General features: G+C 43.8%; 1 long non-coding RNA gene across 13 annotated transcripts in view; it reads right to left on the minus strand.

Moving 5' to 3' along the window:
- LOC307189637 overlaps nt 1-20,240 on the minus strand; it is a 2,307,304-nt gene that overhangs the window by 588,168 nt on the left and 1,698,896 nt on the right. The window contains exon 11 of one of the 13 annotated variants that reach the window (XR_013829242.1): nt 14,026-14,083. The exons of the other annotated variants lie outside the window; for them this stretch is intronic. This is a non-coding gene — a long non-coding RNA (uncharacterized lncRNA). Of the gene's footprint in view, nt 1-14,025; nt 14,084-20,240 lie in introns of those variants that run through there. 13 annotated transcript variants of the gene reach the window in all.

The following is a 20,240-nucleotide window of genomic DNA, read 5'->3' on the forward strand; positions in this document are numbered from 1 at the left end:
TCTTAAGGGGAAAGGTGAGTTGGGGTGCTGCATAAAACCAGAGATTGAAATGAGCACAGATAAAGTTCCTTAAGCCAAATATGGAATAGACAAGAGCTACTCCTTGCTCAACGAAATGGACTCAACACCGCATATTAAACGCCTAAGAATGTACCTGACTAGTAAGTATCTTAAAACCTATGGATTGCTATGTCTCCGAAAGAGAATCAAGCATGTGTACAGGGGCATAAACGCAGCAGTGATAGGATTGGAGATGTTCGGTGAGCAAATGAAGACCCTTTGAAGTCATATTGCATGGTACCCATTCCACGGGTTTCAACTACCCAGGTTTAAGGTATTCTTCCTTCAGCTAAAACATGCATGTGGAACCTAGAGTATGATCAACCATGTGATCGGAAGACGTGTTCAAATATGTCTCAGATTTCGTACTCTGGTACTCGGGTGCAACATTCCAGACGCTTTACTAACACTCTCCCGTCTTGGAGAGTCAGTCCCTTTAACCTCCTGTTTGGCCCAGTTTGCAATTTCTGCGGAAGATGAACAGGAATAGCGAGAACCAATGAGAGACTAGCTGGAGGTGTCTGGACGGGCAAATTTAACTCTCATTTCCCACCAGGAAGAGGAATTAACCAAAGGCTCAGCGTGCCGTGCCGGAACCAGATTAGGGCCTGAAGCCATCCTGCAGTGTTGCGGCCAGCTCACAAGAAAGCGAGTTGAAGAAAGGAGCTCAGGGGCACTGTAATTCACAAACCTGCAGAGTTATAAATGACAGCTATCGTCCAAAAATAGACTGAAGTAAGGCTGCCAAGAGGACTTGAAAGCGGGGCAGAATTGCAGGAAACCGATTTCAGGAGGTAGACTGGAATTGCATTGAAAGCATAGGAAAAGAGGCAGAACGTCCACAATGATGCACTTGGCCAAAAAGGGCGTATGCGTTTTTTCCTGAATATATTCAGGAAAAAACGCATACGCCCTTTTTGGCCAAACAAGCAAGCTTGCAAAGGAAATCTGCACGACAATGAAGTCTCACTTCCCCCCGGTCAAAAGGGCCATCTGAAAAAAGTGTAAAATCCAGAAAGGCAGGACAGGCCATGGAGAACTGGGAGCCTTGTTATGCTGATGGGCGGGATGTAAATTGCCAACAACCACTTGGGAGAAGTGTATGGTGTTTCCTGAAACATCTAAAAAACAAAGCAACAGAGCCTAGGGCACTTCCACTTATGGTCCTATAGCTTAGGGAAATTAAAATCAAAAAGACACAGCCACCCCAAAGTTTGGGACGCCTCTGTTTACAAGAACCTCGTTTACCGTACAAGTTCAATATCACAGAAAGTGAAAAATGGATAAAGAACTTGTGGTACTTACGTACAATGCAGTATCACTCAGCAATGAAATCTATGTCATCAGGCCCATAGCAGCATAATGAGTGGATTCAGGTACGATGATTCTAACTGAAATAAGTCACACAGAAAAAGAAACATCATAAGATATCAGTAATACACGGAATGGAAACTTGGCTACACAGGAACTGAATTACAGAACAGAACAGGGTCTCAAATTTAGAAAACCAACTTATGCTTGCTTAAGGGGAAAGGTGAGTTGGGGTGCTGCATAAAACCAGAGATTGAAATGAGCACAGATAAAGTTCCTTAAGCCAAATATGGAATAGACAAGAGCTACTCCTTGCTCAACGAAATGGACTCAACACCGCATATTAAACGCCTAAGAATGTACCTGACTAGTAAGTATCTTAAAACCTATAGATTGCTATGTCTCTGAAAGAGAATCAAGCATGTGTACAGGGGCATAAACGCAGCAGTGATAGGATTGGAGAGGTTCGGTGAGCAAATGAAGACCCTTTGAAGTCATATTGCATGGTACCCATTCCACGGGTTTCAACTACCCAGGTTTTAGGTATTCTTCCTTCAGCTAAAACATGCATGTGGAACCCAGAGTATGATCAACCATGTGAACGGGAGACGTGTTCAAATATGTCTCAGTTTTCCTCCCCTGGTACTCGGGTGCAACATTCCAGATGCTTTACTAACACTCTCCCCACTTGGAGAGTCAGCGCCTTTAACCTCCTGTTTGGCCCAGTTTGCAATTTCTGCGGAAGATGAACAGGAATAGCGAGAACCAATAAGAGGCTAGCTGGAGGTGTCTGGACGGGCAAATTTAACTCTCATTTCCCACCAGGAAGAGGAAATAACCAAAGGCTCAGCGTGCCGTACCGGAACCAGATTAGGGCCTGAAGCCATCCTGCGGTGTTGCGGCCAGCTCAAAAGAAAGCGAGTTGAAGAAAGGAGCTCAGGGGCACTGAAATTCACAAACCTGCAGAGTTATAAATGACAGCTATCGTCCAAAAATAGCCTGAAGTAAGGCTGCCAAGAGGACTTGAAAGCGGGGCAGAATTGCACGAAACCAATTTCAGGAGGTAGACTGGAATTGCATTGAAAGCATAAGAAAAGAGGCAGAACATCCACAATGATGCACTTGGCCAAAAAGGGCGTATGCGTTTTTTCCTGAATATATTCAGGAAAAAACGCATACGCCCTTTTTGGCCAACCAAGCAAGCTTGCAAAGGAAATCTGCACTACAATGAAGTCTCACTTCCCCCTGGTCAAAAGGGCCATCTGAAAAAAGGGTAAAATCCAAAAAGGCAGGACAGGCCATGGAGAACTGGGAGCCTTGTTATGCTGATGGGCGGGATGTAAATTGCCAACAACCACTGGGGAGAAGTGTATGGTGTTTCCTGAAACATCTAAAAAACAAAGCAACAGAGCCTAGGCACTTCCAATTATGGTCCTATAGCTTAGGGAATTTAAAATCAAAAAGACACAGCCACCCCAAATTTTGGAACGGCTCTGTTTACAAAAACCTCGTTTACAGTACAAGTTCAACATCGCAGAAAGTGAAAAATGGATAAAAAAGTTGTGGTATTTACTTACAAAGCAATATCACTCAGCAATGAAATCTGTGTCATCAGGCCCTTAGCAGCACAATGAGTGGATTCAGGTATGATGATTCTAACTGAAATAAGTCACACAGAAAAAGAAACATCATAAGATATCAGTAATACACGGAATGTAAACTTGGCTACACAGGAACTGAATTACAGAACAGAACAGGGTCTCAAATTTAGAAAACCAACTTATGCTTGCTTAAGGGTAAAGGTGAGTTTGGGTGCTGCATAAAACCAGAGATTGAAATGAGCACAGATAAAGTTCCTTAAGCCAAATATGGAATAGACAAGAGTTACTCCTTGCTCAACGAAATGGACTCAACACCCCATATTAAACGCCTAAGAATGTACCTAACTAGTAAGTATCTTAAAACCTATGGATTGCTATGTCTCCGAAAGAGAATCAAGCATGTGTACAGGGGCATAAACGCAGCAGTGATAGGATTGGAGAGGTTCGGTGAGCAAATGAAGACCCTTTGAAGTCATATTGCATGGTACCCATTCCACGGGTTTCAACTACCCAGGTTTAAGGTATTCTTCCTTCAGCTAAAACATGCATGTGGAACCTAGAGTATGATCAACCATGTGATCGGGAGACGTGTTCAAATATGTCTCAGTTTTCGTACCCTGGTACTCGGGTGCAACATTCCAGACGCTTTACTAACACTCTCCCGTCTTGGAGAGTCAGTCCCTTTAACCTCCTGTTTGGCCCAGTTTGCAATTTCTGCGGAAGATGAACAGGAATAGCGAGAACCAATGAGAGACTAGCTGGAGGTGTCTGGACGGGCAAATTTAACTCTCATTTCCCACCAGGAAGAGGAATTAACCAAAGGCACAGCATGCCGTGCCGGAATCAGATTAGGGCCTGAAGCCATCCTGCAGTGTTGCGGCCAGCTCACAAGAAAGCGAGTTGAAGAAAGGAGCTCAGGGGCACTGTAATTCACAAACCTGCAGAGTTATAAATGACAGCTATCGTCCAAAAATAGACTGAAGTAAGGCTGCCAAGAGGACTTGAAAGCGGGGCAGAATTGCAGGAAACCGATTTCAGGAGGTAGACTGGAATTGCATTGAAAGCATAGGAAAAGAGGCAGAACGTCCACAATGATGCACTTGGCCAAAAAGGGCGTATGCGTTTTTTCCTGAATATATTCAGGAAAAAACGCATACGCCCTTTTTGGCCAACCAAGCAAGCTTGCAAAGGAAATCTGCACTACAATGAAGTCTCACTTCCCCCCGGTCAAAAGGGCCATCTGAAAAAAGTGTAAAATCCAGAAAGGCAGGACAGGCCATGGAGAACTGGGAGCCTTGTTATGCTGATGGGCGGGATGTAAATTGCCAACAGACACTCGGGAGAAGTGTATGGTGTTTCCTGAAACATCTAAAAAACAAAGCAACAGAGCCTAGGGCACTTCCACTTATGGTCCTATAGCTTAGGGAAATTAAAATAAAAAAGACACAGCCACCCCAAAGTTTGGGACGCCTCTGTTTACAAGAACCTCGTTTACCGTACAAGTTCAATATCACAGAAAGTGAAAAATGGATAAAGAACTTGTGGTACTTACGTACAATGCAGTATCACTCAGCAATGAAATCTATGTCATCAGGCCCATAGCAGCATAATGAGTGGATTCAGGTACGATGATTCTAACTGAAATAAGTCACACAGAAAAAGAAACATCATAAGATATCAGTAATACACGGAATGTAAACTTGGCTACACAGGAACTGCATTCCAAAACAGAACAGGGTCTCAAATTTAGAAAACCAACTTATGCTTGCTTAAGGGGTAAGGTGAGTTGGGTTGCTGCATAAAACCAGAGATTGAAATGAGCACAGATAAAGTTCCTTAAGCCAAATATGGAATAGACAAGAGCTACTCCTTGCTCAACGAAATGGACTCAAAACCCCATATTAAACGCCTAAGAATGTACCTGACTAGTAAGTATCTTAAAACCTAGGCATTGCTATGTCTCCAAAAGAGAATCAAGCGTGTGTACAGGGGCATAAATGCAGCAGTGATAGGATTGGAGAGGTTCGGTGAGCAAATGAAGACCCTTTGAAGTCATATTGCACAGTACCCATTCCACGGGTCTCAACTCTCCAGGTTTAAGGTATTCTTCCTTCAGCTAAAACATGCATGTGGAACCCAGAGTATGATCAACCATGTGAACGGGAGACGTGTTCAAATATGTCTCAGTTTTCCTACCCTGGTACTCGGGTGCAACACTCCACACTCTTTACTAACACTCTCCCGACTTGGAGAGTCAGTCCCTTTAACCTCCTGTTTGGCCCAGTTTGCAATTTCTGCGGAAGATGAACAGGAATAGCGAGAACCAATGAGAGGCTAGCTGCAGGTGTCTGGACGGGCAAATTTAACTCTCATTTCCCACCAGGAAGAGGAATTAACCAAAGGCTCAGCATGCCGGGCCGGAACCAGATTAGGGCCTGAAGCCATCCTGCGGTGTTGCGGCCAGCTCACAAGAAAGCGAGTTGAAGAAAGGAGCTCAGGGGCACTGTAATTCACAAACCTGCAGAGTTATAAATGACAGCTATCGTCCAAAATATACTGAAGTAAGGCTGCCAAGAGGACTTGAAAGCGGGGCAGAATTGCAGGAAACCGATTTCAGGAGGTAGACTGGAATTGCATTGAAAGCATAGGAAAAGAGGCAGAACGTCCACAATGATGCACTTGGCCAAAAAGGGCGTATGCGTTTTTTCCTGAATATAATCAGGAAAAAACGCATACGCCCTTTTTGGCCAACCAAGCAAGCTTGCAAAGGAAATCTGCACTACAATGAAGTCTCACTTCCCCCCGGTCAAAAGGGCCATCTGAAAAAAGTGTAAAATCCAGAAAGGCAGGACAGGCCATGGAGAACTGGGAGCCTTGTTATGCTGATGGGCGGGATGTAAATTGCCAACAGACACTCGGGAGAAGTGTATGGTGTTTCCTGAAACATCTAAAAAACAAAGCAACAGAGCCTAGGGCACTGCCACTTATGGTCCTATAGCTTAGGGAAATTAAAATCAAAAAGACACAGCCACCCCAAAGTTTGGGACGCCTCTGTTTACAAGAACCTCGTTTACAGTACAAGTTCAACATCGCAGAAAGTGAAAAATGGATAAAGAAGTTGTGGTATTTACTTACAAAGCAATATCACTCAGCAATGAAATCTATGTCATCAGGCCCTTAGCAGCACAATGAGTGGATTCAGGTATGATGATTCTAACTGAAATAAGTCACACAGAAAAAGAAACATCATAAGATATCAGTAATACACGGAATGTATACTTGGCTACACAGGAACTGAATTACAGAACAGAACAGGGTCTCAAATTTAGAAAACCAACTTATGCTTGCTTAAGGGGAAAGGTGAGTTGGGGTGCTGCATAAAACCAGAGATTGAAATGAGCACAGATAAAGTTCCTTAAGCCAAATATGGAATAGACAAGAGCTACTCCTTGCTCAACGAAATGGACTCAACACCGCATATTAAACGCCTAAGAATGTACCTGACTAGTAATTATCTTAAAACCTATGGATTGCTATGTCTCCGAAAGAGAATCAAGCATGTGTCCAGGGGCATAAACGCAGCAGTGATAGGATTGGAGATGTTCGGTGAGCAAATGAAGACCCTTTGAAGTCATATTGCATGGTACCCATTCCACGGGTCTCAACTCTCCAGGTTTAAGGTATTCTTCCTTCAGCTAAAACATGCATGTGGAACCTAGAGTATGATCAACCATGTGATCGGGAGACGTGTTCAAATATGTCTCAGTTTTCGTACCCTGGTACTCGGGTGCAACATTCCAGACGCTTTACTAACACTCTCCCGTCTTGGAGAGTCAGTCCCTTTAACCTCCTGTTTGGCCCAGTTTGCAATTTCTGCGGAAGATGAACAGGAATAGCGAGAACCAATAAGAGGCTAGCTGGAGGTGTCTGGACGGGCAAATTTAACTCTCATTTCCCACCAGGAAGAGGAAATAACCAAAGGCTCAGCGTGCCGTACCGGAACCAGATTAGGGCCTGAAGCCATCCTGCGGTGTTGCGGCCAGCTCACAAGAAAGCGAGTTGAAGAAAGGAGCTCAGGGGCACTGTAATTCACAAACCTGCAGAGTTATAAATGACAGCTATCGTCCAAAAATAGACTGAAGTAAGGCTGCCAAGAGGACTTGAAAGCGGGGCAGAATTGCAGGAAACCAATTTCAGGAGGTAGACTGGAATTGCATTGAAAGCATAAGAAAAGAGGCAGAACATCCACAATGATGCACTTGGCCAAAAAGGGCGTATGCGTTTTTTCCTGAATATATTCCGGAAAAAACGCATACGCCCTTTTTGGCCAACCAAGCAAGCTTGCAAAGGAAATCTGCACTACAATGAAGTCTCACTTCCCCCTGGTCAAAAGGGCCATCTGAAAAAAGTGTAAAATCCAGAAAGGCAGGACAGGCCATGGAGAACTGGGAGCCTTGTTATGCTGATGGGCGGGATGTAAATTGCCAACAACCACTCGGGAGAAGTGTATGGTGTTTCCTGAAACATCTAAAAAACAAAGCAACAGAACCTAGGGCACTTCCACTTATGGTCCTATAGCTTAGGGAAATTAAAATCAAAAAGACACAGCCACCCCAAAGTTTGGAATGGCTCTGTTTACAAGAACCTCGTTTACAGTACAAGTTCAACATTGCAGAAAGTGAAAAATGGATAAAGAAGTTGTGGTATTTACTTACAAAGCAATATCACTCAGCAATGAAATCTGTGTCATCAGGCCCTTAGCATCACAATGAGTGTATTCAGTTATGATGATTCTAACTGAAATAAGTCACACAGAAAAAGAAACATCATAAGATATCAGTAATACACGGAATGTAAACTTGGCTACACAGGAACTGAATTACAGAACAGAACAGGGTCTCAAATTTAGAAAACCAACTTATGCTTGCTTAAGGGGAAAGGTGAGTTGGGGTGCTGCATAAAACCAGAGATTGAAATGAGCACAGATAAAGTTCCTTAAGCCAAATATGGAATAGACAAGAGCTACTCCTTGCTCAACGAAATGGACTCAACACCCCATATTAAACGCCTAAGAATATACCTGACTAGTAAGTATCTTAAAACCTATGGATTGCTATGTCTCCGAAAGATAATCAAGCATGTGTACAGGGGCATAAACACAGCAGTGATAGGATTGGAGAGGTTCATGTGCAAATGAAGACCCTTTGAAGTCATATTGCATGGTACCCTTTGCACGGGTCTTAACTCTCCAGGTTTAAGGTATTCTTCCTTCAGCTAAAACATGCATATGGAACCCAGAGTATGATCAACCATGTGAACGTGAGACGTGTTCAAATATGTCTCAGTTTTCCCCCCCTGGTACTCGGGTGCAACATTCCAGATGCTTTACTAACACTCTCCCGACTTGGAGAGTCAGTCCCTTTAACCTCCTGTTTGGCCCAGTTTGCAATTTCTGCGGAAGATGAACAGGAATAGCGAGAACCAATGAGAGACTAGCTGGAGGTGTCTGGACGGGCAAATTTAACTCTCATTTCCCACCAGGAAGAGGAATTAACCAAAGGCTCAACGTGCCGTGCCAGAACCAGATTAGGGCCTGAAGCCATCCTGCGGTGTTGCGGCCAGGTCACAAGAAAGCGAGTTGAAGAAAGGAGCTCAGGGGCACTGTAATTCACAAACCTGCAGAGTTATAAATGACAGCTATCGTCCAAAAATAGACTGAAGTAAGGCTGCCAAGAGGACTTGAAAGTGGGGCAGAATTGCAGGAAACCGATTTCAGGAGGTAGACTGGAGTTGCATTGAAAGCATAGGAAAAGAGGCAAAACGTCCACAATGATGCACTTGGCCAAAAAGGGCGTATGCGTTTTTTCCTGAATATATTCAGGAAAAAACGCATACGCCCTTTTTGGCCAACCAAGCAAGCTTGCAAAGGAAATCTGCACTACAATGAAGTCTCACTTCCCCCCGGTCAAAAGGGCCATCTGAAAAAAGTGTAAAATCCAGAAAGGCAGGACAGGCCATGGAGAACTGGGAGCCTTGTTATGCTGATGGGCGGGATGTAAATTGCCAACAACCACTCGGGAGAAGTGTATGGTGTTTCCTGAAACATCTAAAAAACAAAGCAACAGAGCCTAGGGCACTGCCACTTAGGGTCCTATAGCTTAGGGAAATTAAAATCAAAAAGACACAGCCACCCCAAAGTTTGGAACAGCTCTGTTTACAAGAACCTCGTTTACAGTACAAGTTCAACATCGCAGAAAGTGAAAAATGGATAAAGAAGTTGTGGTATTTACTTACAAAGCAATATCACTCAGCAATGAAATCTGTGTCATCAGGCCCTTAGCATCACAATGAGTGGATTCAGGTATGATGATTCTAACTGAAATAAGTCACACAGAAAAAGAAACATCATAAGATATCAGTAATACACGGAATGTAAACTTGGCTACACAGGAACTGAATTACAGAACAGAACAGGGTCTCAAATTTAGAAAACCAACTTCAGCTTAATTAAGGGGAAAGGTGAGTTGGGGTGCTGCATAAAACCAGAGATTGAAATGAGCACAGATAAAGTTCCTTAAGCCAAATATGGAATAGACAAGAGCTACTACTTGCTCAACGAAATGGACTCAACACCCCATATTAAACGCCTAAGAATGTACCTGACTAGTAAGTATCTTAAAACCTATGGATTGCTATGTCTCCGAAAGAGAATCAAGCATGTGTACAGGGTCATAAACGCAGCAGTGATAGGATTGGAGATGTTCGGTGAGCAAATGAAGACCCTTTGAAGTCATATTGCATGGTACCCATTCCACGGGTTTCAACTACCCAGGTTTAAGGTATTCTTCCTTCAGCTAAAACATGCATGTGGAACCTAGAGTATGATCAACCATGTGATCGGAAGACGTGTTCAAATATGTCTCAGATTTCGTACTCTGGTACTCGGGTGCAACATTCCAGACGCTTTACTAACACTCTCCCCACTTGGAGAGTCAGTCCCTTTAACCTCCTGTTTGGCCCAGTTTGCAATTTCTGCGGAAGATGAACAGGAATAGCGAGAACCAATGAGAGACTAGCTGGAGGTGTCTGGACGGGCAAATTTAACTCTCATTTCCCACCAGGAAGAGGAATTAACCAAAGGCTCAGCGTGCCGTGCCGGAACCAGATTAGGGCCTGAAGCCATCCTGCGGTGTTGCGGCCAGCTCACAAGAAAGCGAGTTGAAGAAAGGAGCTCAGGGGCACTGTAATTCACAAACCTGCAGAGTTATAAATGACAGCTATCGTCCAAAAATAGACTGAAGTAAGGCTGCCAAGAGGACTTGAAAGCGGGGCAGAATTGCAGGAAACCGATTTCAGGAGGTAGACTGGAATTGCATTGAAAGCATAGGAAAAGAGGCAGAACGTCCACAATGATGCACTTGGCCAAAAAGGGCGTATGCGTTTTTTCCTGAATATATTCAGGAAAAAACGCATACGCCCTTTTTGGCCAACCAAGCAAGCTTGCAAAGGAAATCTGCACGACAATGAAGTCTCACTTCCCCCCGGTCAAAAGGGTCATCTGAAAAAAGTGTAAAATCCAGAAAGGCAGGACAGGCCATGGAGAACTGGGAGCCTTGTTATGCTGATGGGCGGGATGTAAATTGCCAACAGACACTCAGGAGAAGTGTATGGTGTTTCCTGAAACATCTAAAAAACAAAGCAACAGAGCCTAGGGCACTTCCACTTATGGTCCTATAGCTTAGGGAAATTAAAATCAAAAAGACACAGCCACCCCAAAGTTTGGGACGCCTCTGTTTACAAGAACCTCGTTTACCGTACAAGTTCAATATCACAGAAAGTGAAAAATGGATAAAGAACTTGTGGTACTTACGTACAATGCAGTATCACTCAGCAATGAAATCTATGTCATCAGGCCCGTAGGAGCATAATGAGTGGATTCAGGTACGATGATTCTAACTGAAAAAAGTCACACAGAAAAAGAAACATCATAAGATATCAGTAATACACGGAATGGAAACTTGGCTACACAGGAACTGAATTACAGAACAGAACAGGGTCTCAAATTTAGAAAACCAACTTATGCTTGCTTAAGGGGAAAGGTGAGTTGGGGTGCTGCATAAAACCAGAGATTGAAATGAGCACAGATAAAGTTCCTTAAGCCAAATATGGAATAGACAAGAGCTACTCCTTGCTCAACAAAATGGACTCAACACCGCATATTAAACGCCTAAGAATGTACCTGACTAGTAAGTATCTTAAAACCTATAGATTGCTATGTCTCCGAAAGAGAATCAAGCATGTGTACAGGGGCATAAACGCAGCAGTGATAGGATTGGAGAGGTTCGGTGAGCAAATGAAGACCCTTTGAAGTCATATTGCATGGTACCCATTCCACGGGTTTCAACTACCCAGGTTTTAGGTATTCTTCCTTCAGCTAAAACATGCATGTGGAACCCAGAGTATGATCAACCATGTGATCGGGAGACGTGTTCAAATATGTCTCAGTTTTCCTCCCCTGGTACTCGGGTGCAACATTCCAGATGCTTTACTAACACTCTCCCCACTTGGAGAGTCAGCCCCTTTAACCTCCTGTTTGGCCCAGTTTGCAATTTCTGCGGAAGATGAACAGGAATAGCGAGAACCAATAAGAGGCTAGCTGGAGGTGTCTGGACGGGCAAATTTAACTCTCATTTCCCACCAGGAAGAGGAAATAACCAAAGGCTCAGCGTGCCGTACCGGAACCAGATTAGGGCCTGAAGCCATCCTGCGGTGTTGCGGCCAGCTCAAAAGAAAGCGAGTTGAAGAAAGGAGCTCAGGGGCACTGTAATTCACAAACCTGCAGAGTTATAAATGACAGCTATCGTCCAAAAATAGACTGAAGTAAGGCTGCCAAGAGGACTTGAAAGCGGGGCAGAATTGCAGGAAACCAATTTCAGGAGGTAGACTGGAATTGCATTGAAAGCATAAGAAAAGAGGCAGAACATCCACAATGATGCACTTGGCTAAAAAGGGCGTATGCGTTTTTTCCTGAATATATTCCAGAAAAAACGCATACGCCCTTTTTGGCCAACCAAGCAAGCTTGCAAAGGAAATCTGCACTACAATGAAGTCTCACTTCCCCCTGGTCAAAAGGGCCATCTGAAAAAAGTGTAAAATCCAGAAAGGCAGGACAGGCCATGGAGAACTGGGAGCCTTGTTATGCTGATGGGCGGGATGTAAATTGCCAACAACCACTCGGGAGAAGTGTATGGTGTTTCCTGAAACATCTAAAAAACAAAGCAACAGAGCCTAGGCACTTCCAATTATGGTCCTATAGCTTAGGGAATTTAAAATCAAAAAGACACAGCCACCCCAAAGTTTGGAACAGCTCTGTTTACAAGAACCTCGTTTACAGTACAAGTTCAACATTGCAGAAAGTGAAAAATGGATAAAGAAGTTGTGGTATTTACTTACAAAGCAATATCACTCAGCAATGAAATCTATGTCATCAGGCCCTTAGCAGCACAATGAGTGGATTCAGGTATGATGATTCTAACTGAAATAAGTCACACAGAAAAAGAAACATCATAAGATATCAGTAATACACGGAATGTATACTTGGCTACACAGGAACTGAATTACAGAACAGAACAGGGTCTCAAATTTAGAAAACCAACTTATGCTTGCTTAAGGGGAAAGGTGAGTTGGGGTGCTGCATAAAACCAGAGATTGAAATGAGCACAGATAAAGTTCCTTAAGCCAAATATGGAATAGACAAGAGCTACTCCTTGCTCAACGAAATGGACTCAACACCGCATATTAAACGCCTAAGAATGTACCTGACTAGTAATTATCTTAAAACCTATGGATTGCTATGTCTCCGAAAGAGAATCAAGCATGTGTCCAGGGGCATAAACGCAGCAGTGATAGGATTGGAGATGTTCGGTGAGCAAATGAAGACCCTTTGAAGTCATATTGCATGGTACCCATTCCACGGGTCTCAACTCTCCAGGTTTAAGGTATTCTTCCTTCAGCTAAAACATGCATGTGGAACCTAGAGTATGATCAACCATGTGATCGGGAGACGTGTTCAAATATGTCTCAGTTTTCGTACCCTGGTACTCGGGTGCAACATTCCAGACGCTTTACTAACACTCTCCCGTCTTGGAGAGTCAGTCCCTTTAACCTCCTGTTTGGCCCAGTTTGCAATTTCTGCGGAAGATGAACAGGAATAGCGAGAACCAATAAGAGGCTAGCTGGAGGTGTCTGGACGGGCAAATTTAACTCTCATTTCCCACCAGGAAGAGGAAATAACCAAAGGCTCAGCGTGCCGTACCGGAACCAGATTAGGGCCTGAAGCCATCCTGCGGTGTTGCGGCCAGCTCACAAGAAAGCGAGTTGAAGAAAGGAGCTCAGGGGCACTGTAATTCACAAACCTGCAGAGTTATAAATGACAGCTATCGTCCAAAAATAGACTGAAGTAAGGCTGCCAAGAGGACTTGAAAGCGGGGCAGAATTGCAGGAAACCAATTTCAGGAGGTAGACTGGAATTGCATTGAAAGCATAAGAAAAGAGGCAGAACATCCACAATGATGCACTTGGCCAAAAAGGGCGTATGCGTTTTTTCCTGAATATATTCCGGAAAAAACGCATACGCCCTTTTTGGCCAACCAAGCAAGCTTGCAAAGGAAATCTGCACTACAATGAAGTCTCACTTCCCCCTGGTCAAAAGGGCCATCTGAAAAAAGTGTAAAATCCAGAAAGGCAGGACAGGCCATGGAGAACTGGGAGCCTTGTTATGCTGATGGGCGGGATGTAAATTGCCAACAACCACTCGGGAGAAGTGTATGGTGTTTCCTGAAACATCTAAAAAACAAAGCAACAGAACCTAGGGCACTTCCACTTATGGTCCTATAGCTTAGGGAAATTAAAATCAAAAAGACACAGCCACCCCAAAGTTTGGAATGGCTCTGTTTACAAGAACCTCGTTTACAGTACAAGTTCAACATTGCAGAAAGTGAAAAATGGATAAAGAAGTTGTGGTATTTACTTACAAAGCAATATCACTCAGCAATGAAATCTGTGTCATCAGGCCCTTAGCATCACAATGAGTGTATTCAGTTATGATGATTCTAACTGAAATAAGTCACACAGAAAAAGAAACATCATAAGATATCAGTAATACACGGAATGTAAACTTGGCTACACAGGAACTGAATTACAGAACAGAACAGGGTCTCAAATTTAGAAAACCAACTTATGCTTGCTTAAGGGGAAAGGTGAGTTGGGGTGCTGCATAAAACCAGAGATTGAAATGAGCACAGATAAAGTTCCTTAAGCCAAATATGGAATAGACAAGAGCTACTCCTTGCTCAACGAAATGGACTCAACACCCCATATTAAACGCCTAAGAATATACCTGACTAGTAAGTATCTTAAAACCTATGGATTGCTATGTCTCCGAAAGATAATCAAGCATGTGTACAGGGGCATAAACACAGCAGTGATAGGATTGGAGAGGTTCATGTGCAAATGAAGACCCTTTGAAGTCATATTGCATGGTACCCTTTGCACGGGTCTTAACTCTCCAGGTTTAAGGTATTCTTCCTTCAGCTAAAACATGCATATGGAACCCAGAGTATGATCAACCATGTGAACGTGAGACGTGTTCAAATATGTCTCAGTTTTCCCCCCCTGGTACTCGGGTGCAACATTCCAGATGCTTTACTAACACTCTCCCGACTTGGAGAGTCAGTCCCTTTAACCTCCTGTTTGGCCCAGTTTGCAATTTCTGCGGAAGATGAACAGGAATAGCGAGAACCAATGAGAGACTAGCTGGAGGTGTCTGGACGGGCAAATTTAACTCTCATTTCCCACCAGGAAGAGGAATTAACCAAAGGCTCAACGTGCCGTGCCAGAACCAGATTAGGGCCTGAAGCCATCCTGCGGTGTTGCGGCCAGGTCACAAGAAAGCGAGTTGAAGAAAGGAGCTCAGGGGCACTGTAATTCACAAACCTGCAGAGTTATAAATGACAGCTATCGTCCAAAAATAGACTGAAGTAAGGCTGCCAAGAGGACTTGAAAGTGGGGCAGAATTGCAGGAAACCGATTTCAGGAGGTAGACTGGAGTTGCATTGAAAGCATAGGAAAAGAGGCAAAACGTCCACAATGATGCACTTGGCCAAAAAGGGCGTATGCGTTTTTTCCTGAATATATTCAGGAAAAAACGCATACGCCCTTTTTGGCCAACCAAGCAAGCTTGCAAAGGAAATCTGCACTACAATGAAGTCTCACTTCCCCCCGGTCAAAAGGGCCATCTGAAAAAAGTGTAAAATCCAGAAAGGCAGGACAGGCCATGGAGAACTGGGAGCCTTGTTATGCTGATGGGCGGGATGTAAATTGCCAACAACCACTCGGGAGAAGTGTATGGTGTTTCCTGAAACATCTAAAAAACAAAGCAACAGAGCCTAGGGCACTGCCACTTAGGGTCCTATAGCTTAGGGAAATTAAAATCAAAAAGACACAGCCACCCCAAAGTTTGGAACAGCTCTGTTTACAAGAACCTCGTTTACAGTACAAGTTCAACATCGCAGAAAGTGAAAAATGGATAAAGAAGTTGTGGTATTTACTTACAAAGCAATATCACTCAGCAATGAAATCTGTGTCATCAGGCCCTTAGCATCACAATGAGTGGATTCAGGTATGATGATTCTAACTGAAATAAGTCACACAGAAAAAGAAACATCATAAGATATCAGTAATACACGGAATGTAAACTTGGCTACACAGGAACTGAATTACAGAACAGAACAGGGTCTCAAATTTAGAAAACCAACTTCAGCTTAATTAAGGGGAAAGGTGAGTTGGGGTGCTGCATAAAACCAGAGATTGAAATGAGCACAGATAAAGTTCCTTAAGCCAAATATGGAATAGACAAGAGCTACTACTTGCTCAACGAAATGGACTCAACACCCCATATTAAACGCCTAAGAATGTACCTGACTAGTAAGTATCTTAAAACCTATGGATTGCTATGTCTCCGAAAGAGAATCAAGCATGTGTACAGGGTCATAAACGCAGCAGTGATAGGATTGGAGATGTTCGGTGAGCAAATGAAGACCCTTTGAAGTCATATTGCATGGTACCCATTCCACGGGTTTCAACTACCCAGGTTTAAGGTATTCTTCCTTCAGCTAAAACATGCATGTGGAACCTAGAGTATGATCAACCATGTGATCGGAAGACGTGTTCAAATATGTCTCAGATTTCGTACTCTGGTACTCGGGTGCAACATTCCAGACGCTTTACTAACACTCTCCCCACTTGGAGAGTCAGTCCCTTTAACCTCCTGTTTGGCCCAGTTTGCAATTTCTGCGGAAGATGAACAGGAATAGCGAGAACCAATGAGAGACTAGCTGGAGGTGTCTGGACGGGCAAATTTAACTCTCATTTCCCACCAGGAAGAGGAATTAACCAAAGGCTCAGCGTGCCGTGCCGGAACCAGATTAGGGCCTGAAGCCATCCTGCGGTGTTGCGGCCAGCTCACAAGAAAGCGAGTTGAAGAAAGGAGCTCAGGGGCACTGTAATTCACAAACCTGCAGAGTTATAAATGACAGCTATCGTCCAAAAATAGACTGAAGTAAGGCTGCCAAGAGGACTTGAAAGCGGGGCAGAATTGCAGGAAACCGATTTCAGGAGGTAGACTGGAATTGCATTGAAAGCATAGGAAAAGAGGCAGAACGTCCACAATGATGCACTTGGCCAAAAAGGGCGTATGCGTTTTTTCCTGAATATATTCAGGAAAAAACGCATACGCCCTTTTTGGCCAACCAAGCAAGCTTGCAAAGGAAATCTGCACGACAATGAAGTCTCACTTCCCCCCGGTCAAAAGGGTCATCTGAAAAAAGTGTAAAATCCAGAAAGGCAGGACAGGCCATGGAGAACTGGGAGCCTTGTTATGCTGATGGGCGGGATGTAAATTGCCAACAGACACTCAGGAGAAGTGTATGGTGTTTCCTGAAACATCTAAAAAACAAAGCAACAGAGCCTAGGGCACTTCCACTTATGGTCCTATAGCTTAGGGAAATTAAAATCAAAAAGACACAGCCACCCCAAAGTTTGGGACGCCTCTGTTTACAAGAACCTCGTTTACCGTACAAGTTCAATATCACAGAAAGTGAAAAATGGATAAAGAACTTGTGGTACTTACGTACAATGCAGTATCACTCAGCAATGAAATCTATGTCATCAGGCCCGTAGGAGCATAATGAGTGGATTCAGGTACGATGATTCTAACTGAAAAAAGTCACACAGAAAAAGAAACATCATAAGATATCAGTAATACACGGAATGGAAACTTGGCTACACAGGAACTGAATTACAGAACAGAACAGGGTCTCAAATTTAGAAAACCAACTTATGCTTGCTTAAGGGGAAAGGTGAGTTGGGGTGCTGCATAAAACCAGAGATTGAAATGAGCACAGATAAAGTTCCTTAAGCCAAATATGGAATAGACAAGAGCTACTCCTTGCTCAACAAAATGGACTCAACACCGCATATTAAACGCCTAAGAATGTACCTGACTAGTAAGTATCTTAAAACCTATAGATTGCTATGTCTCCGAAAGAGAATCAAGCATGTGTACAGGGGCATAAACGCAGCAGTGATAGGATTGGAGAGGTTCGGTGAGCAAATGAAGACCCTTTGAAGTCATATTGCATGGTACCCATTCCACGGGTTTCAACTACCCAGGTTTTAGGTATTCTTCCTTCAGCTAAAACATGCATGTGGAACCCAGAGTATGATCAACCATGTGATCGGGAGACGTGTTCAAATATGTCTCAGTTTTCCTCCCCTGGTACTCGGGTGCAACATTCCAGATGCTTTACTAACACTCTCCCCACTTGGAGAGTCAGCCCCTTTAACCTCCTGTTTGGCCCAGTTTGCAATTTCTGCGGAAGATGAACAGGAATAGCGAGAACCAATAAGAGGCTAGCTGGAGGTGTCTGGACGGGCAAATTTAACTCTCATTTCCCACCAGGAAGAGGAAATAACCAAAGGCTCAGCGTGCCGTACCGGAACCAGATTAGGGCCTGAAGCCATCCTGCGGTGTTGCGGCCAGCTCAAAAGAAAGCGAGTTGAAGAAAGGAGCTCAGGGGCACTGTAATTCACAAACCTGCAGAGTTATAAATGACAGCTATCGTCCAAAAATAGACTGAAGTAAGGCTGCCAAGAGGACTTGAAAGCGGGGCAGAATTGCAGGAAACCAATTTCAGGAGGTAGACTGGAATTGCATTGAAAGCATAAGAAAAGAGGCAGAACATCCACAATGATGCACTTGGCTAAAAAGGGCGTATGCGTTTTTTCCTGAATATATTCCAGAAAAAACGCATACGCCCTTTTTGGCCAACCAAGCAAGCTTGCAAAGGAAATCTGCACTACAATGAAGTCTCACTTCCCCCTGGTCAAAAGGGCCATCTGAAAAAAGTGTAAAATCCAGAAAGGCAGGACAGGCCATGGAGAACTGGGAGCCTTGTTATGCTGATGGGCGGGATGTAAATTGCCAACAACCACTCGGGAGAAGTGTATGGTGTTTCCTGAAACATCTAAAAAACAAAGCAACAGAGCCTAGGCACTTCCAATTATGGTCCTATAGCTTAGGGAATTTAAAATCAAAAAGACACAGCCACCCCAAATTTTGGAACGGCTCTGTTTACAAGAACCTCGTTTACAGTACAAGTTCAACATCGCAGAAAGTGAAAAATGGATAAAGAAGTTGTGGTATTTACTTACAAAGCAATATCACTCAGCAATGAAATCTGTGTCATCAGGCCCTTAGCATCACAATGAGTGGTTTCAGGTATGATGATTCTAACTGAAATAAGTCACACAGAAAAAGAAACATCATAAGATATCAGTAATACACGGAATGTAAACTTGGCTACACAGGAACTGAATTACAGAACAGAACAGGGTCTCAAATTTAGAAAACCAACTTCAGCTTAATTAAGGGGAAAGGTGAGTTGGGGTGCTGCATAAAACCAGAGATTGAAATGAGCACAGATAAAGTTCCTTAAGCCAAATATGGAATAGACAAGAGCTACTCCTTGCTCAACGAAATGGACTCAACACCACATATTAAACGCCTAAGAATGTACCTGACTAGTAAGTATCTTAAAACCTATGGATTGCTATGTCTCCGAAAGAGAATCAAGCATGTGTACAGGGGCAAAAACGCAGCAGTGATAGGATTGGAGATGTTCGGTGAGCAAATGAAGACCCTTTGAAGTCATATTGCATGGTACCCATTCCACGGGTTTCAACTACCCAGGTTTAAGGTATTCTTCCTTCAGCTAAAACATGCATGTGGAACCTAGAGTATGATCAACCATGTGATCGGAAGACGTGTTCAAATATGTCTCAGATTTCGTACTCTGGTACTCGGGTGCAACATTCCAGACGCTTTACTAACACTCTCCCGTCTTGGAGAGTCAGTCCCTTTAACCTCCTGTTTGGCCCAGTTTGCAATTTCTGCGGAAGATGAACAGGAATAGCGAGAACCAATGAGAGACTAGCTGGAGGTGTCTGGACGGGCAAATTTAACTCTCATTTCCCACCAGGAAGAGGAATTAACCAAAGGCTCAGCGTGCCGTGCCGGAACCAGATTAGGGCCTGAAGCCATCCTGCGGTGTTGCGGCCAGCTCACAAGAAAGCGAGTTGAAGAAAGGAGCTCAGGGGCACTGTAATTCACAAACCTGCAGAGTTATAAATGACAGCTATCGTCCAAAAATAGACTGAAGTAAGGCTGCCAAGAGGACTTGAAAGCGGGGCAGAATTGCAGGAAACCGATTTCAGGAGGTAGACTGGAATTGCATTGAAAGCATAGGAAAAGAGGCAGAACGTCCACAATGATGCACTTGGCCAAAAAGGGCGTATGCGTTTTTTCCTGAATATATTCAGGAAAAAACGCATACGCCCTTTTTGGCCAACCAAGCAAGCTTGCAAAGGAAATCTGCACGACAATGAAGTCTCACTTCCCCCCGGTCAAAAGGGCCATCTGAAAAAAGTGTAAAATCCAGAAAGGCAGGACAGGCCATGGAGAACTGGGAGCCTTGTTATGCTGATGGGCGGGATGTAAATTGCCAACAGACACTTGGGAGAAGTGTATGGTGTTTCCTGAAACATCTAAAAAACAAAGCAACAGAGCCTAGGGCACTTCCACTTATGGTCCTATAGCTTAGGGAAATTAAAATCAAAAAGACACAGCCACCCCAAAGTTTGGGACGCCTC

Source organism: Stenella coeruleoalba (assembly GCF_951394435.1).
Source record: "Stenella coeruleoalba genome assembly, chromosome: 7".
NCBI classification, from domain to species: domain Eukaryota; kingdom Metazoa; phylum Chordata; class Mammalia; order Artiodactyla; family Delphinidae; genus Stenella; species Stenella coeruleoalba.